Raw genomic sequence first — 18,315 nt, 5'->3', positions numbered from 1 at the left:
TGCTTCAGACATTATTCCATTGGTCAGGAAATCTATACTCTCACTGATGGAATGAAATGAAATGTAATTCTAGTAAATTCAGACATGGAACAGTGAATTATAGGATCCTAAAAATGAAACAGCTTAGCCATTTTACCACAACAGTGAAGTCCGTAACACTTTACTTATAGGTTGGGTCTATAATGCATTATAACAATGCATTATAATGCACTTATAAGGCTTCATAACACTAGTTATAAATGTTTATAATTAGGCATAACAACTTATAACAAGGTTTATGATGTATTATAAGTGCTGGGTCATCATGCATTATAAGCTCAGGCTCGGCGGAACAACACATCATAACTAGAAAAAGTGCTCCTCGGAGCACAGGTCTCCGCCAGGTCAGGTAAGTTATTGTGGCCTCCTGGTGGCGCTATAATAGGCCAATGTGAAAAGGGTGGCATTTCTTCCTCAGCCTAGTGGGAATGTGCGTGCAAATTTTCACGGAAATCGCACGCCGCGTTCATGATTTCAGACATTTTGTTCAAAACGGACCAATCCTGCAAACTTTGGAAGTCAACCTTAGCCAATCAGGATGGAATGTGAAATATCGGACAGATGCGTCTTGATCACATGACTATAGAGATACTGTGTACCGATTTGCGTGATGTTTGGATAAAATCTGAAGGATTAATATCCAAAAATGTATTTGACATAAGTCGGCCTCCTGGTGGCGCTGTAAAAAGCAGATGTGAAAAATGCAGTGCAGATGTTTTTCCTTGGCCTCTAGGGAGTAGGCGTGCAAAGTTTCACGCAGATCGGTGCAGCTATAGTTAAAAATGCAAATCGGCCTGTTATAGCGCCACCATGAGGCTGATGTGAAAAGTTTGAAGTGCCATTTCTTCCTCGGCCTAGTGGGAATGTGCGTGTGCAATTTTATAGAAATGGCAAGCTGCGTTCATGATTTGAGGCAGTTTGTTCAAAACGGACCAATCCTGCAAACTTTGGATGGTAACCTTAGCCAATGAGGATGGAATATGGGAAATCGGACAGATCAGGGTTGATCACATGACTATAGAGATACTGTGTACCGATTTGCATGAGGTTTGGTTAAAAACTGTAGGAGTAATGGGAAAAAATGGGTTTTGCACAAATCGGCCTCCTGGTGGCGCTATAACAGGCCCATGTGAAAAATTTGAGGCAGAGGTTCTGAATTGGCATCCAGGGAGTGTGTGTGCACAGTTTCGCAGCGACCAGGCCAACGGTGCCGGAGATTTGGTGGTAACACACAGACAGGACGGACGGACGGACACACGGACGGACGGACGGACGGACAGGGGCGAAAACATACTCTCTCGCCATGCCTTTCGGCCTGGCGGAGACAATAACTACCCTACTTAGTCACTTATAAAGTGTCTTTGTTATAAGTTGTTATGCATAATAATTATAAACATTTATAACGAGTGTTATGAAGCCTTATAAGTGCATTAATGCATTATAAATGTGATTATAATGCACTAGAGACACAACCTTTATGTCAAGTTTTACCGTGAATTATTTAACAGCAGATTAACTTAAATTCCAGTTAACGCACCTGCAATGACAATTAAGAGAGTAACTGGTTTAATGTTACAGCCTCTATGCTTCATGTCCAGTAAACTCACTAATAACAATGATAAGATTGTTGACATCTCAACAGTGTTTATTTTATCTTCATGTGTTTGCTACTGTAGCAGTTCAGTGATTGTCAGTGTTGGAAAAAGTACTAAAATGTTTTACTTAAGTAAAAGTATCAATAACCGCAATGCAGAAATACTACTTGTTACTGTTACAAGTAAAAGTCTGTTATTCAAAATGTACTTGAGTAAAAGTACAAAAGTATTGGCATCAAAATATACTTAAAGTACCAAAAGTAAAAGTACTCATTATGCACAATGTCCCATTTTACGGGTTTCAAATGTATAAAAATCTTTTGCATTTTGCATCGCGTCGCGTTGTAAGCTTGTAGATCTGCTATTTTCAAATAGCCAAAGTAGTTCAAAATAATATTTGCCTCTGAGATGTAGTGGAGTAGAAGTAAAAGTATTAAAAATTGGAAATACCTAAAGAAAAAGTACCTAAGTAGTAAAGTAAAGTACTTAATTAAAATTGTACTTAAGTAAATGTACTTAGTTCCTTTCCACCACTGGTGATTGTTGATCAAACAACAACAGGTGGTTGGTATCAGGGGAAGCTGTTGCTGGGCTCCTGTACACTTGTTGCCAGGTGTTACACCCACATTAGTGACCTATCGAATTACCGCACACTGTGTAGTGTTTGAAAAAATATAATATTCTTGTTTTATTTTTTTTAAACTACAGTATCACCAACCAATTTCACATAATGTACTAGGGTTAAATGTAGAGGGGGGATATATATGAATAAATAATAATAATAATAATAATAATAATAATAATAATAATAATAATAACCAGAGCACCAGTTTATCTAAGATTTTATTCAAGTTGTTGATAGGATGTCGTCATACACAATTAATTCACATCTCTTGGGGAATGTGTTGTATTTCTATTCTGCATATAATAGAATTATAATCTAAAAGGTAGAAGAGAATAACGCGCCAGAGTCACAGAATTCGATAGGTCACCAATGTCACCAAAACACCCATATGAAGTAAACCAAAACAGAGACGCAGCGGATACAAAACAACGTTTATCTCATTAGTTAGTTCAAAACACCAGCTTGTTCAACTCTACACACTTGTGTGAGGACATTTAACACAATAGTTTAAGGAATGTTGTTGAAAAAACACTTTAAAACACTTACATAAAAACATCACCTCACGAGCCGTTTGAATGTGACGCCATCTTTAGCGTCCTCAGTGACGCTGTGGCCTCACGTCACCTGGTTCTGTTTCTATTCTGAATGAACTCGTGAGTTCTGGTCTAAATCCCGCCTACTATATCCGGTCATTTTCAAGCACACATAAATTCACTGACTATTTCCGTATCCGTTCTAGACTGGACCGGATCTTAAACCTGTAAAGCAAATTGATCCTACTGCAGTGACAATATCATGTCCACGTGATTCATTACTACACCCTGGATTGGTCGAATCGGACTATGACCTATATAAAGTCCGTTTATTCTTATTATAATATATCATATCATATCATATCATATCATATCATATCATATCATATCATATCATATCATATCATACCATATCATATCATATCATTTCACATCATATCATATCATATCATATCATATCATATCATATCATATCATATCATATCATATTAAGGCCACCAATTTTTACTGTTTTTTTGTTGTATTCTCCTCCCCTACATGTAACATGGAAGCATGACACTTTAATAAATAAAAATCAATCAATCATGTAAAGCTCTTTGGGTATTTGAAAAGCTCAATATTATTATCATTATTATTATTATTATTATTATTATTATTATTATTATTATTATTATTATTATTATTATTATTATTACCCTTATTATTATTATTATTATTATTATCATTATGTGTGTGTGTGTGTGTGTGTGTGTGTGTGTGTGTGTGTGTGTGTGTGTGTGTGTGTGTGTGTGTGTGTGTGTGTGTGTGTGCGCGTGCGTGCGTGCATGCGTGCGTGCGTGTGTGTGTTTGTATTCTCACTTTTCCTGATTTGTTTCTTTGGTTTTATTTAACATTCTCCTCCACCATGTCATCTTGGGTTTTATGGACACTGAATGTGTAGCTGAGGATTAGTTGAGGATTCTATCTTAACAAAGGACCAGAGGCTGTTCAACAAAATCACACAATTCTGTACAGCAGTGGTTCACCCTTGGGCTGGGGAGTGGGGACCGATCTTGATTATTATTACATAACATACATTAACCACTTCGGCCCTACATATACTTAGGGTATTTGAAAATAGCCGATCTACAAGCTCACAATGCATCATAATGCGATAAATTGTGAAGATCTGCTATTTTCAAAAAAGTAAAATCAGACATTCTGCATGATGAATACTTTTACTGTTGGTACTTTAAAGGTAGGGTAAGTGAATTTTTTTTGTATTTTTTTCTTTTTTTTTGATAAAAAGGTTAAAGTACTATATTCTGATAGTAATTGCTTCAGAGCGTTTGTTCAGTCACAGGGGTCTCTCCAGCTCTTTAATAAACAGAATATAGTACATTTTCAGGTAGGTGACAAAATTTAAGCCAATCAGGAGAGAGCACTGAAAATGCATTTTCTGTTTAATAAAGAGCTGGTGAGACATGGAGACTCCTTTTAAACAAACACTCTATAGCAATGAGTACTATCACAATATAGAGCTATTTAACACTTATTTTAACCAAAGTAAATCACTTACCCTACCTTTGAGTATATTTTGATGCCATTGCCGACAGTTTTGTACTTTTATTCAAGTAAACTTTGAATACTGGACTTTTATTTGTAACAGAGCATCTCTACATTGTGGTATTGATACTTAAAGGGAAAACAATTAGTACTTCTTACTGTAAGGGTCCACCTAGGTGCACGACAGTCTCTGAATAAAATTAACACTAGTTTTTTTTTTGTGTACTTCAAGATGTAGAAGGAGAATTTTGAAAATGGCAACTTGCAACTTGGACCAAATGTGTTTTTGCTCAAGGCTGGAGCCTTGAAGTGACAATTAAAATGAATGATCTTTGGGAGAAAATGGCACGCACATTCACGCACGCACGCACACACGCACGCACGCACGCACGCACGCACGCACGCACGCACGCACGCACGCACGCACAGACACACACACACACACACACACACACACACACACACACACACACACACACACACACACACACACACACACACACACACACACACACACACACACACACACACACACCACCAGCTTAGGGTCATCAGGTCAGAACATTCAGTACACATTAATGGGTGGAATGGTAATATTAAGCCACAACCCAAGCCAAAAACCTGTAGCTATAGTCACAGACTCAGACCTTCATTTTAAGAGTTTTTTCCTCTCCTCTCCTCTCCTCTCCTCTCCTCTCCTCTCCTCTCCTCTCCTCTCCTCTCCACTCCCAGAAAAAGATAGCATCTCACTTTAAATATCTACTGTTTTTGTAGTTTTTGTAGTATGTAATATATAAAAACCCAGCATCCATTTTCTGGGGGGAACGTTATCCAAAAATAGCAGATCTACAAGCTCACAGCGCGTAGACAACTCAGGTCCAGTTCACTAAGTCTAGAGGGTTTAAGTGATTACAACCTATGATAATATGAGCTGTTTGAACTCGTATAGATGAGTGTCATCATTGATTGATTTCCCCAAAATAAGGAACTAAGTGTCCCTTATCAGTTCAATAAGGGACACCTCCTCTCTTCTCAACCTCTCCTCTCCTCTCCTCCTCTACTTCCCTCATAGGAAAGCGGGACCCAAATGACCCCTACCACTTTTCACGCACGCACACACGACTCGCACACACACACACAGAGAGAGAGAGAGAGAGAGAGAGAGAGAGAGAGAGAGAGAGAGAGAGAGAGAGAGAGAGAGAGAGAGAGAGAGAGAGAGAGAGAGAGAGAGAGAGAGAGAGAGAGAGAGAGGAAAGGGCTTAGATGATAATAGCGAGCGTTTACACACCAGAGATCATGGTCTGGAGGTCAGCTTCACAAAGACGAGAGGAGTAGAGGAGATCCGGTCCCCGTGCAGCCGGGAGAGGAGAAGATAGAAGATCTGGCCCGCCGCGTTGTGAGGAGCAGAGAAGGTCCAGACGGTCCGAATCCCCTCAGGTAGGAAACAAAGCTGTGAATCAGGCTACTTCAACAGGGGATTGCAGATCTACAAGGAGATTTTGTGTAGAGGGAAAAAAAGAGCAGACCAAATAAAGAGCCACAGGTGAAGTTTACAAAGTATTGAGGATGTATTGAAATGTCTGAAGATACACATTATCATGAATAACATATTCATAGAAAAGATAATGTGCAAACAATCAAACAAAAACATGAATGTACACAACACTGATTATATTGCTGTCAAACAAGTCTATGAAGGTAGCTATTATTAAATCTATGACAAAAGTTTATTCTGCAACATTTTATGCAATATGTAGTGGGGGTCCCTGCTTCATCTCTCTCAGCTAAAGGGTCCTTGAAGACCCCTGCTTTGAATGATGAACAAAGAAATAAAGCAACAGCTGGACTGTCCTGGCCCAATTGCAAACTCATTTCAGAACGACAGGTACAAGATGTGTGTGTGTGTGTGTGTGTGTGTGTGTGTGTGTGTGTGTGTGTGTGTGTGTGTGTGTGTGTGTGTGTGTGTGTGTGTGTGTGTGTGTGTGTGTGTTCGTGTGTGCGTGCATGCGTGCGTGCGTGTGTGCGTGTGTGCGTGTGTGTGTGTTCGTGTGTGTGTGCGTGTGTGTGTGCGTGTGTGTGTGTGTGTGTGTGTGTGTGTGTGTGTGTGGTGCTTGTATTAGCCTACTTGTGAGGGCCAAATGTCCCCACAAATATGGTAGAATTTGAGGAATTTACATTGTGAGCAGTAAGCACCTGGTCCTCACAAGAGAAATGCTTGTTTTTTGGTTAAAACATTTAACATTTTGGTTAGACATTTAGAGGTTTAGTGGTTGAGGTTATGGCCAATTTATAGATTGTGCACACGCCACACGTCTTGTAAATTACTGCACATATACAGGCTAATTCTTATACAGGATAATAGTCCTTATATTCATTTATTTATTTATTTATGTATTGATTCATTTATTTGTTCATTCATTCATTCATGGCATTTGTGGCCATGAATGAAGTTGATATAGTATTGAAATATATATTTCTTTTCAGTATAAAAAGCTAATGAGTGGAAATAGCGGCACTCCAGATGATACAAATGCATGACCTGAGCTTTATTTTGTACCTCCATGTTTTATTATAATGATCTGATGAAGGCTCTTTAGGCCACATGTTCATAAAACCTTTTCAACAGAGAGACAACAAAAGACATTTGGTGTCTTCCATAAACCCAAAAATACATTATGAATTAACCATTACTTCAACAAATAGTATAAAAATAGCAGCTCTACAAGCTCAGCTCAAGTGTTGCATCTTTTAGATCTGCTTTCTTCTCAATAATAGATTATTTCTTTCAATCAGAGTCAGGGTGCTTCAAAGATTTTTGAAAGGTTCTGAAAATCTTTATTATATTTTTTGAGGATTTTAAAACAGGATATTGTCTCATGGTATTAGCAGCAAGTTAGAGGCAGTGGTGTAAAGTAACTATGTACATGTACTTTTTACTCCACTGCATCTCAGAGGCAAATATTGTACTTTTACTCCATTACAATTGTTTTGAAGACTTTAGTTAGTTACTTTGTAGATTTTGATTATTACAAAACATACATTAACCACTTCAGCACTTTATACTACGGCCATTTGAAAATAGCTGTAGATCAGCTATTTTCACAAGATTTGTACATTTTGAAATATATTTTGCATAAAGAGTACTTAGTGTTATTAATATTTTTACTTAAGTAAAACATTTGAGTACTTCTTCCATCACTGATTAAAGGAATGTATTTTTCAAGGTTTTAAAGAACAAATACCATGACTATTTTTTCTTCATTCATTTGTTTTGTATTAAAGTTATATTATCATTAAATTCTTAATGTTTTGCCAATTATTTGGGGGCCCACTTATTCGATATTCTCACAGCCCTGACCCACAGTTTGAGAATCTTGAGGTTGAGGTCATCACTGATACTCCTCTCTCTGTCTCAGATGAACACTCACTCACTCACTCACTCACTCACTCACTCACATAAAGAGTACTTAGTGTTATTAATATTTGTACTTAAGTAAAACATTTGAGTACTTCTTCCATCACTGATTAAAGGAATACTATGCTGAGCTACAGTATAAGTCTTGCGTTTTTTAAATCTTTTGGAATGATGCTGTTTCCACTCAACTGGTGTTTTTTTAACTGTAGCTGAGAACCCACAGCCAAGAAAGGCAACCAGAGGAAGAACACCTGCTCCAAACATTACATAGAGTTTTATTTGTGATTTTCATGTCTTCTATCAAGGTTCAAGATGAGTCTTTATTGTTACATCTTGTGCACAGGTAAATAAGAGTTAAAGTTATTTTTGTTCTGCTATTAGTTCAGAGGTTTTCAAGGTTTTCAAGAACAAATACCATGACTATTTTTTCTTCATTCATTTGTTTTGTATTAAAGTTATATTATCATTAAATTCGTAATGTTTTGCCAATTATTTGGGTGCCCACTTATTCGATATTCCACAGCCCTGACCCACAGTTTGAGAATCTTGAGGTTGAGGTCAGACCTGTAGCTCCACTACCCAACTACTGCAGCATCACTGATACTCCTCTCTCTGTCTCAGATGAACACTCACTCACTCACTCACTCACTCACTCACTCACTCACTCACTCACTCACTCACTCACTCACTCACTCACTCACCCACTCACCCACACACCCACTCACCCACACACACACACACACACACACACGCACACACACACACACACACACACACACACACACACACACACACACACACACACACACACACACACACACACACACACACACACAATCACGCAGTCACTCACTCACTCACACACACACACACACACACACACACACACACACACACACACACACACACACACACACACACACACACACACACACACACACACACACACACACACACACACACACAGACACACACACACACACACACAAAATCACTCACTCACTCACTCACTCACTCACTCACTCACTCACTCACTCACTCACTCACTCACTCACTCACTCACTCACTCACTCACTCACCCAATCACTCAGAAAAATAGCCAGTCACTTGTACTGCATCAGACAACTATCCATCATTATCCACTTAAATTATCCTTCTTTCAGTGTACACTCAGCTGAAAACAGCCGAGGTCACAATGCACGCATTGCATTACAACGTGTAGCGTTATGAGCTTGTAGATTGGCTATTTTCACAGAATATTCACCTACAGTATTATGACATGTCCAGAATGGGAACGCTAGGGTTTAACCACTTGAACCCCAGCATCAATATTATATGGGATTATCCAAAAATAGCAGATCTACGTTTCGAGCTTGTGGATCTGCTACTTTTGATGCTTTTATGTGACACTGTAGTATGATGTAGGCATTAATTTACGAAAAAACACAAAAAGTTAGTTATGGAGATAAGAGGGTTCTGCCCGACAGCAACAATTTTACATTATATCCAACCATTTTCCAAAGCATACATTTCTTTTGGCAAAAAAAACAGTGCTAGCTGGTGCCCATTGAACCTGTATCTGACTCATGTACTGTTGAGTACTTTGTCCACTGGTGGTTACAGTAACAAGCAAATATACAATACAAACAGAGTCAACTCCAGTTAAACTGAGAACCAAAATGCCTAAACATACTGTATCTAGTAGCCTACACTGCAAAATCTGGAGCTTTAAACCCATTAAGACCGGGAACGCATCTGTGTCATTTTAAGATTTCTTTGGCTATTCAAAATTAGCAGATATACAAGCTCATAGCGCAGCACCGAGTGCTGCACTATGAGCTTGTAGATCTGCTATTTTTTGAAAAATCGTGAAAATGTGTGTAAATCTTTGAATATTTTTTTTACATTTTTATCTCAAATCTTTGCTTCTGGGGATTTTAAATGTCATCTAAATCCTAACAGTTTTTTTTTTTAAACTTATGTTGCTATAATATCAGTGGTTCTCAAACTTGTTTCATATCAAGGACCACCCAAAATGATATGTATTTGGCCGCGGACCCCCATCTCAAAAGGTTTTGTTCTAGGGACCCCCATGCAGAAGCAAAGATTTGAGTTTAAAATGTTCACTTTAAAAATATATATCTCAAAGATTTGCACAAATTAGCAAAAATAAATTGCAGATCTACAAGCTCATAGTGTGGCACTCGGTGCCGCTCTATGAGCTTGTAGATCTGCTATTTTTGAGCAGCCAAATAAATCGAAAAATGACACAGATGCGTTCCCGGTCTTAATATGTTAAAGTGACACTCCAGAGTTATATACAGAGTACTGGCACAGAGGGACACATGAGAGACACAGTGTTACTGTTGCTCTGAGCGCAAATACCAACCCGGTCAGGGTTGTAATATCGTCACTGTCAGGCAGAAACCTCCTATCTTCTATATTTCACCCTACTTGATCATGTAAGAGTGTCACACAAAAGTATAGTGAAAATAGCCGATCTACAAGCTCACAATGTGTTGCATGCAGATTGGCCATTTTCACTATTTTTTGTCTTTTTCCGACAGTGACGATAACGTGTGTGTGTGTGTGTGTGTGTGTGTGTGTGTGTGTGTGTGTGTGTGTGTGTGTGTGTGTGTGTGTGTGTGTGTGTGTGTGTGTGTGTGTGTGTGTGTGTGTGTGTGTGTGTGTGTGAGCTTTGGCCCCAGAATTCATACCAAGAGCAGACGAGACGCAAACCCTTAATAATTTCAAGGACCCCATTCGTTATGCATTACAATTATGCCACAGACCCCCATTTGATATGATTTCTATCTCTGGGACCCCAATGTACACTAAAATCCTCTAACTAATCCTTCTAATTAATGACAATAAACAAATGGAACCAAATGGACCCTAATTTTGAGCAAAATAGCAGATCTACAAGCTCAACACGTGTTGCCATGCATTGTGAGCTTGTAGATCAGCTATTTTCCACACTTGTTGACTAACTGTTTGCCTACTATGATATGCCCAGAAGAATAGGGATGCTAGGGCTGGTGTGGATAATGTTTAACCACTTGGACCCCATGCATCCATATTACGAAGGTTGAACAATTTTGGGGGGCTATTTCGGACGAAGAGATAAGGTGTAGACTGAAAAAGAGCGGTCCAAGAACAGATCTGTTATGGTTAAATATGGTTGTTGTGAGGCTGACACAAACCTGAGCTAAATACATCCACATTGGAGTTGGGTGGTCCTGTCTATTAAACAGCTTTTGAAAGAAAACAGCTGGGAGAGAAAAAAACGGGGAAAAAAACTCAAGAACACGTTAGTGGGGAGAGAGAGAGAGAGAGAGAGAGAGAGAGAGAGAAATGACCAGAAAAGGGAGACGCATCGGGAGTCGTGACACGTTGTGAGCTTGTAGATCGGTTACTTTTGAATAGCCAAAGTATAAAATACTGTTAAAGTGGTTAAGATGCTATATTAACACATTTTGCTGGGGATGTTCTAGAAAACTCTTCAAGGACCCCTGGGGGTCCCCACCCCCCCGCCCCACAGGGAACCACTACTTCAGAAGACTTGTGTTGTTGCTGATCAGAGTCACAGTGAATCACCAGCAGACCTGCTGAAGGACGTTTCCAACATCAACCTCTACCAGGACCCCACCAGGTAAGGTAACCCTTTGTAAGTCACTCTGGTTATGAGCTTCTGCTAGATGCCTAAACAGGCTCTGTACACAGTAGCCATGTTGGAAAGGAATTGGGCCTCTTCCTTACTTCCTTCACAGGTGTTACCAATGCCACTAATGAAGGCTCTGTTCCAATTAGTGTAGCACAGTGGTTCTCAAACTTTTTGATTTCAAGGACCCTCAGAACTCTGAGAGTGTAAATGGAACCATTTGTAGACTCTCAGAGTTACACACCCGTAAGGGCCCATTTGGAACCCCCTCAAGGAACCATGAGGGTCCCTTGACCACACTTTGAGACCCACTGGTGTAGCAGAGTGTTTCCAGTGAGCCACAATGCACAATATCAGCACCCTGACTCTGTTTCACCCGAATGGAAGTAAGGAAGAGGCCCAATTTCTTTCCAATATAGCTGCTGTTCATAGAGCCTATTGTAAATTGTAAATCCAAAATGTCCAAGACGCTGCCAAGAGTCTGTTTTACTCGGCTTGCTTCCAGTGGGTGGCAGAAGTACTTATTTAAAGGGGTATTTGTCTTTACAACGTCTACTCAGGCTTTTGTGTGACACCCCCAGACAGTTTTTAAGTTGCTTGATAACATTTTTACATATTTGACATACATTTGGTCAGACACGCCCCCTTCCTATATATCCTATATAAACCCATTGTAACTTCAAACACACGTCCTTGGTTCTGGTGACTGCATTGTCCTTCTGAGGCGTGAGGGCGGGGGCTGTGTTTTTTCATTTTTATTTCTTATTTTATTGTGTTCTTTTCATGTAAAAAAAAGTATAGGCCTACAGTATTTTTTTGTTTTTTAAAGAAAAAGGGACAAAACGTGTGTGTGTGTGTGTGTATGCGTGCGTGTATGCGTGCGCGCGTGCGTGTGCGCGTGTGTGTGTGCGTGCGTGCGTGAAGGTCACACATGTCCCAACAGGACCACCTGCATGCTCAGAGTCAGCACCTGGGCTCTGCTGCCCCCTGGAGGAATACTGCAAGCATGCCTCCCATCCTCACCCTGGAGGACAACAACTGCTGTGAGTGACGCACACACACACACACACACACACACACACACACACACACACACACACACACACACACACACACACACACACACACACACACACACACACACACAGTGAGGCTGGTATTACACACACACACACACACACACACACACACACACACACACACACACACACACACACACACACACACACACACACACACACACACACACACACACACAGAGGCTGTTATTACTGTACAGTACAGTCTGTACTTGTGAAGACTTCAAGATTTTAGTACGACCGTTTCTGAAAAAATAATTCTCAAGTGTCCACAGCCAGGACCAATTATATGAAAATGGGTGAAGTCGTCCTCTAAAATATGTATGCTCTGACAATGCACATGGCCCACCCATCAGATGGGTGGGCAGCGAACACTTTCAAGATTTTCAAGTGGGCCCTCCAGAAAAGTTTGGGAACCATACTGCATGTGTTCCCTGAAGGAAGTTGGTGTAAGAAGACAATCAATAAATAAGTAGGAGAATCAATGTTAGCCAATCAGTCTGTGCTGACATTTCCTCTCCTCTCCATCTTCTAGATTTCCTGCAACTCCCTGTGTGTAAGGAGGAGCTTTCCCCTGAAAAGCAGGAGAGGAGCCCCAGTCTGGTCCAAGTGAAACTAGAACCTCCAGAGATTAAAGAGGAACAGCAGGAGAGGAGACCCAGTCTGGTGAAACTAGAACCTCTGCAGATTGTCAGTGTGGAAAATGCAGGTATATCACTTTGCCATGTGTCTCTCTATCTGGATCTCTACAGCAGATATCCTACCATATATGTGCAAAATCTCCAAAAGTCTGTAGTTCACGTATCTCGAGAACCGAGTGACTAGGGAGTGTCGTGCTCGGCGCCGAGCGTTAAGCAGTTGTCCAGAACTGCCGATTCGACCGATCCACCCAAATATAGGCATACATGGAGATCCGGTTGTCCAGAACCGCCAATCCATATATATACAAGGGACAAGGACAGACATATACAGAAATGTCCATATATGTGCATAAAAGAGACTCTGGCAGACAGAAAGACGGATACAGAGATCAGTATATAGAGATCTCATAAAAGGGACACAGACAGACAGACAGACAGACAGACAGACAGACAGACAGACAGACAGACAGACAGACAGACATGCATTCCCATCCCAACTTGTATTGTTCCCGAATTGGGCAGCGGCCTACAGTATATGAACTATTCATTGATTTGGTTATTAAGTGGCCTGTCTATTTTGAGTAGTTAGTACCATCTAAAGCTTAACAACTATAGGAGGGGGGGGGGGGCATTAAATATTTAACTCTCACTTTACCTTTTGCCTATAGATTATCTGCAGCTCCGTGTGTGTAAAGAGGAGGTTTCCCCTGAACTACAGGAGAGAAGCCTCAGTCTGGTCCAGGACGGACCAGTGCCTCCACAGATTAAAGAGGAACAGGAGGAGCCACTTCAAAGACCAGACGGGTCAACGTTGACGTTACTAGCAGTGAAAAGTGAAGATGATGATGAAAACAGTGACACAGAGCCTGTAGCCGGCACCTCAACTCAACACATAAAAACACAAGCTGATGTAGAAGACTGTGGAACATCACAACCAACTAGTGCTGACCAGCTCCTCTCTTCACACGGTTCTGCATCTGACATCACCGAAGACAGTGATGAGTGGGTGGAGACAAGGGACCATCTGTCAGCTTTAAACATGCTGAAATCAAACAAGACACAACACGTGGAAGGACAAAGATTGTCTTTGAGCAACAAGTTGCCTCTGGACCTGAAATCATCAAAACAAACTCTATCCATTAGGAGTGACACAGGGAAGAACAGCTGTAGTTGTAAGGAGTGTGGCAAGGTCTTTGGTAAAATGAGTCATCTGGAACAACACATGAGGATTCATACAGGTGAAAAACCATTTGCTTGTACAGTTTGTGCGCAACGATTCAGTCACACTTCAAATCTGAAGACACACATGAGGACTCATACAGGTGAAAAACCATTTGCTTGTACAGTTTGTACACAACGATTCAGTCACACTTCAACTCTGAAGACACACATGAGGACTCATACAGGTGAAAAACCATTTGCTTGTACAGTTTGTAAACAAATGTTCAGTCACACTACATCTCTGAAGGCACACATGAGGACTCATACAGGTGAAAAACCATTTACTTGTACAGTTTGTGCACAAAGATTCAGTCGAACTTCATCTGTGAAGGTACACATGAGGACTCATACAGGTGAAAAAACATATACTTGTACAGTTTGTGCACAAAGATTCAGTCAAACTTCAAATCTGAAGACACACATGAGGACTCATACAGGTGAAAAACCATTTGCTTGTACAGTTTGTGCACAACTCTTCAGTCAAATTTCACATCTGAAGGAACACATGAGGACTCATACAGGTGAAAAACCATTTACTTGTACAGTTTGTGCACAACGATTCAGTCAAACTAGCCATCTAAAGATGCACATGATGACTCATACAGGGGAATAATACACATGTAAAAACGTTGTAGTTTTTGTTCAAAATGCAACTATTAAGAAACTTGTTTTCATATACAAGATAATTCTGTCTATTATTTTGATGCTATGAATGATATCTGATGGTTTTAGATTTTCCAATAGAAATTACGGTGAGAGGCGCCTCCAACACATGCACACACCCACGCATGCATGCACGCACACGCACACACAAACACACACAGAAGTCATAGCACTCTTAAAAACATTTGGAGGCAGTGTGTTACTATATCTTATATTCAAAGTAACAGCTAATGATCTGTCACAGAAAACATCTGTGTTTTCTTTATTACTGCTTGTGTTTATCTTATGACAGAGATACAACTACTGTTTATCTGACTGTACACGCATGGGAATACAGAGCCAACTGTGATTCAAGGTCATACTATAGAAGTGTCTATGGATGATACAATGTCGGCTAAAGAAAAAGATGCAAAGAGATTTTGGGAATTCAGATAAACGATAACCACCTTTTGACAATATTAATACAGATATAAATCATAAAAATAAAATGAAATGTTTCCACTGCGTGTCCTCTATGTAAAATTTAGATTTGATACTAGTGCATTCAGCTGCACGGCATTGGTATATGTTGCTCTGCATTAATAGAACACAACTGCTAGAGTAGATTGATACAGTACTTAGTTTTTTCCCCTCCTTGTTTGTTTCTTTGTCTTTTGTGTTATTTTGAATTGTTTCTCTATTATATGGTTGCTTGAGTGTACATTTTGTATTAATCCTTTGTTGCTTATTACAACCGTGGCCTTTAGATGGCAGATTCACTAAACTGCTCACAGATTCTGTTCATGGAAAAAGTAAATTAAAAATACATTTGTACAAAAAAGAGGAGTCTCTGTCAGATGATGTATTGAATACAAATATTATAACTTCACATGTTGCGCACCAGTGTCTTCCACCGAAAATAGGTGATATAAATGACGCGTTGTGAGCTTATAGATCAGCTATTTTCGAGGCATGACGCGACGCACAACCAAATATAAATAAGGTGTCGGCTGGGGTAGATTGACTACTTAATCCACAGGGTAGCATCTTTTTCCAGAGGGCCTTCACTGACTTCCATGAAGTGAGTGAAGGGCTGAACTTTGAAACACATAGTGCTGAATTATATTAAACTGCAAACACTTCTGGGATGTTTAAGTGGGCCCTGATCCAGAAAAGGTCATTAAGTAGGTCGGGAGATGGCTTATTGTCGGTATCAGCCGAGTAACACGCGGGAGTCTGTCCCCGTTACTATGCGCTAGACCCCTGGGAGATGGATTGCTGAGGTGGAGCGCCACACCTATCCTCAGCTCCCAGTACTTACCACACGACTTACCGCACCCAAGCCGTGCTACTCATACGCTGAGTTGGCGGTGCCCGGGATCGAACCCATGACCTTGTGGTCTGAAGGCGAGAGCTCTACCGACTGAGCTACCCGGACACAGATTGGTAGGCAGGTTTCTGAACTGTCCAGAGCCCACCAATGAGTTGACGGAAATGTTGCCATCTTATAATGAGCATTATTAACCCATTAAGACCGTGAACGCATCTGTGTCATTTTAAGATGTCTTTGGGCTATTCAAAAATAGCAGATCTACAAGCTCATAGCGCGGCACCGAGTGCCGCGCTACGAGCTTGTAGATCTGCTATTTATTTAAAAATGTGTTAAAATGTGTGTAAATCCTTGAATATATATTCTTTTAAGAGAACATTTGTACTCAAATCTTTGCTTCTGGGGATTCTACAAATGTCTTCTAAATCCTTTTTAAATGTATTTGGCCGTGGACCCCCATCTCAACACTTTTTGTTCCAGGGACCCCCAGAAGTTGTAACAGAGTAAAGATGTTCGCTTTAAAAAATAGCCAAATAAATCTTAAAATGACACACAGATGCGTTCCCACTTCCCAGTCTTAAAGGGTTAAGGACAAATTATATGTAGATAAGGTTTAAAATGGCTGAAGTGCTCCTTTAAATTCATTTAAAAACTCCTTTACCTTAATGATGAAGTGTAATAGTTGGGTCTGGCACAGGCCTGAATTTGACTGGCACTTAATTATTGTCACGTCCCGACCCCGGCGACCCGGGCAGAACAGTAGGACCCAATAGATGGGTTTCCCGTTGGTAAACATGAGAGGATGATGCGCGCGCAGTGGAGGGAAGAGCCTGTAGAGGGCGCTATTACCCGCAGCAGCTCTGGCCATTGCACATTGATAAAATAAATGGTCTTCACCGGGTTTAATGAAAGTAGATTAAATGATGCAGTTTGTAATATCTTCTTTACTCAATAAAAATGATTTGTCGGAAGTTGTATCTGTCTGTATATAATAGCAGCATTATGCCTATTATGCCTATAATAGCAGCATTATGCCTATCTAAATCCCGAAAATAACAATAGAGTGAATGGCACTTCCGGGTCGTTCTACCTCCCGCATGCGCAGATCGCACACTCTGCTCTGTGATGACGTCGCGCGGAAACCCATCTATTGCAAGGAGCCGGAAACCAGAGTTCTTGGAAATAATACTTTACTTTCAAGGCAGTTGAAACAAGGTACACCTCTCACAGAGGGAAATAAACAATCAACTGGAATATGTAACACAGGGAGCAATACAGGAGCACACAGTAGAACCTCACGGCAACGTGGCATCAATACTATAAACAGGCAATGCGTCAACACCCGGAGTCCACTTAAGAAACATAGTCATTAAGGCAACAGCACACAGCTTGGCACACGGGTGGGTTCAAGCTCTCAATCAACGACACACGGGGGAAGGGAACGAGCCAAGGGTGGAGAGAAGGGGGAGGGGCTGAGGACAGGGCCAGACTGTGACAATTATACTGCTATCAATCTGGGAACCCATTCGGTAATAAAAAAAAGAAGGAAAAGGATATTGTTTTTTTCCTTTGTTTTTGCCTCTGGGGGCACCACCTCCTTTTTTGTGTAGAAACAGGAACTTGTTTTGGCTCCTCCCCCTTCTTAGTCCACTTCCTCCCAGGTGCTTCTTCGTTTATTCCTACTAACAACAACACTACACGTTTAGGGCAATGGTGCTTGCATCGTGGCTAAGAGCTGTGCGGCCTCATCCTTTGTCAATACCGTCACGTGCCGTGGCCAGCACCTCATCAACACAGGTGTGCGCTCCCTCTTCTGTGTTTGCGTAGGGCAGTGGACGGTGCTGACAGATTCTGCTGTTGACAGAATCTGTCTTGATAGAATCTGCAGCCTTTCTGGGGGAGCACTTTTAATTTTTATCATTTTTTCACGTTTTATTATCAGGCACTTGACGAAGGACTGACCTAATTAATGATCTGTTACTCTGATGT

Source organism: Gymnoscopelus braueri (assembly GCF_963280865.1).
Source record: "Gymnoscopelus braueri genome assembly, chromosome: 13".
NCBI classification, from domain to species: Eukaryota; Metazoa; Chordata; class Actinopteri; order Myctophiformes; family Myctophidae; genus Gymnoscopelus; species Gymnoscopelus braueri.
This window is presented reverse-complemented; position numbering follows the sequence as displayed.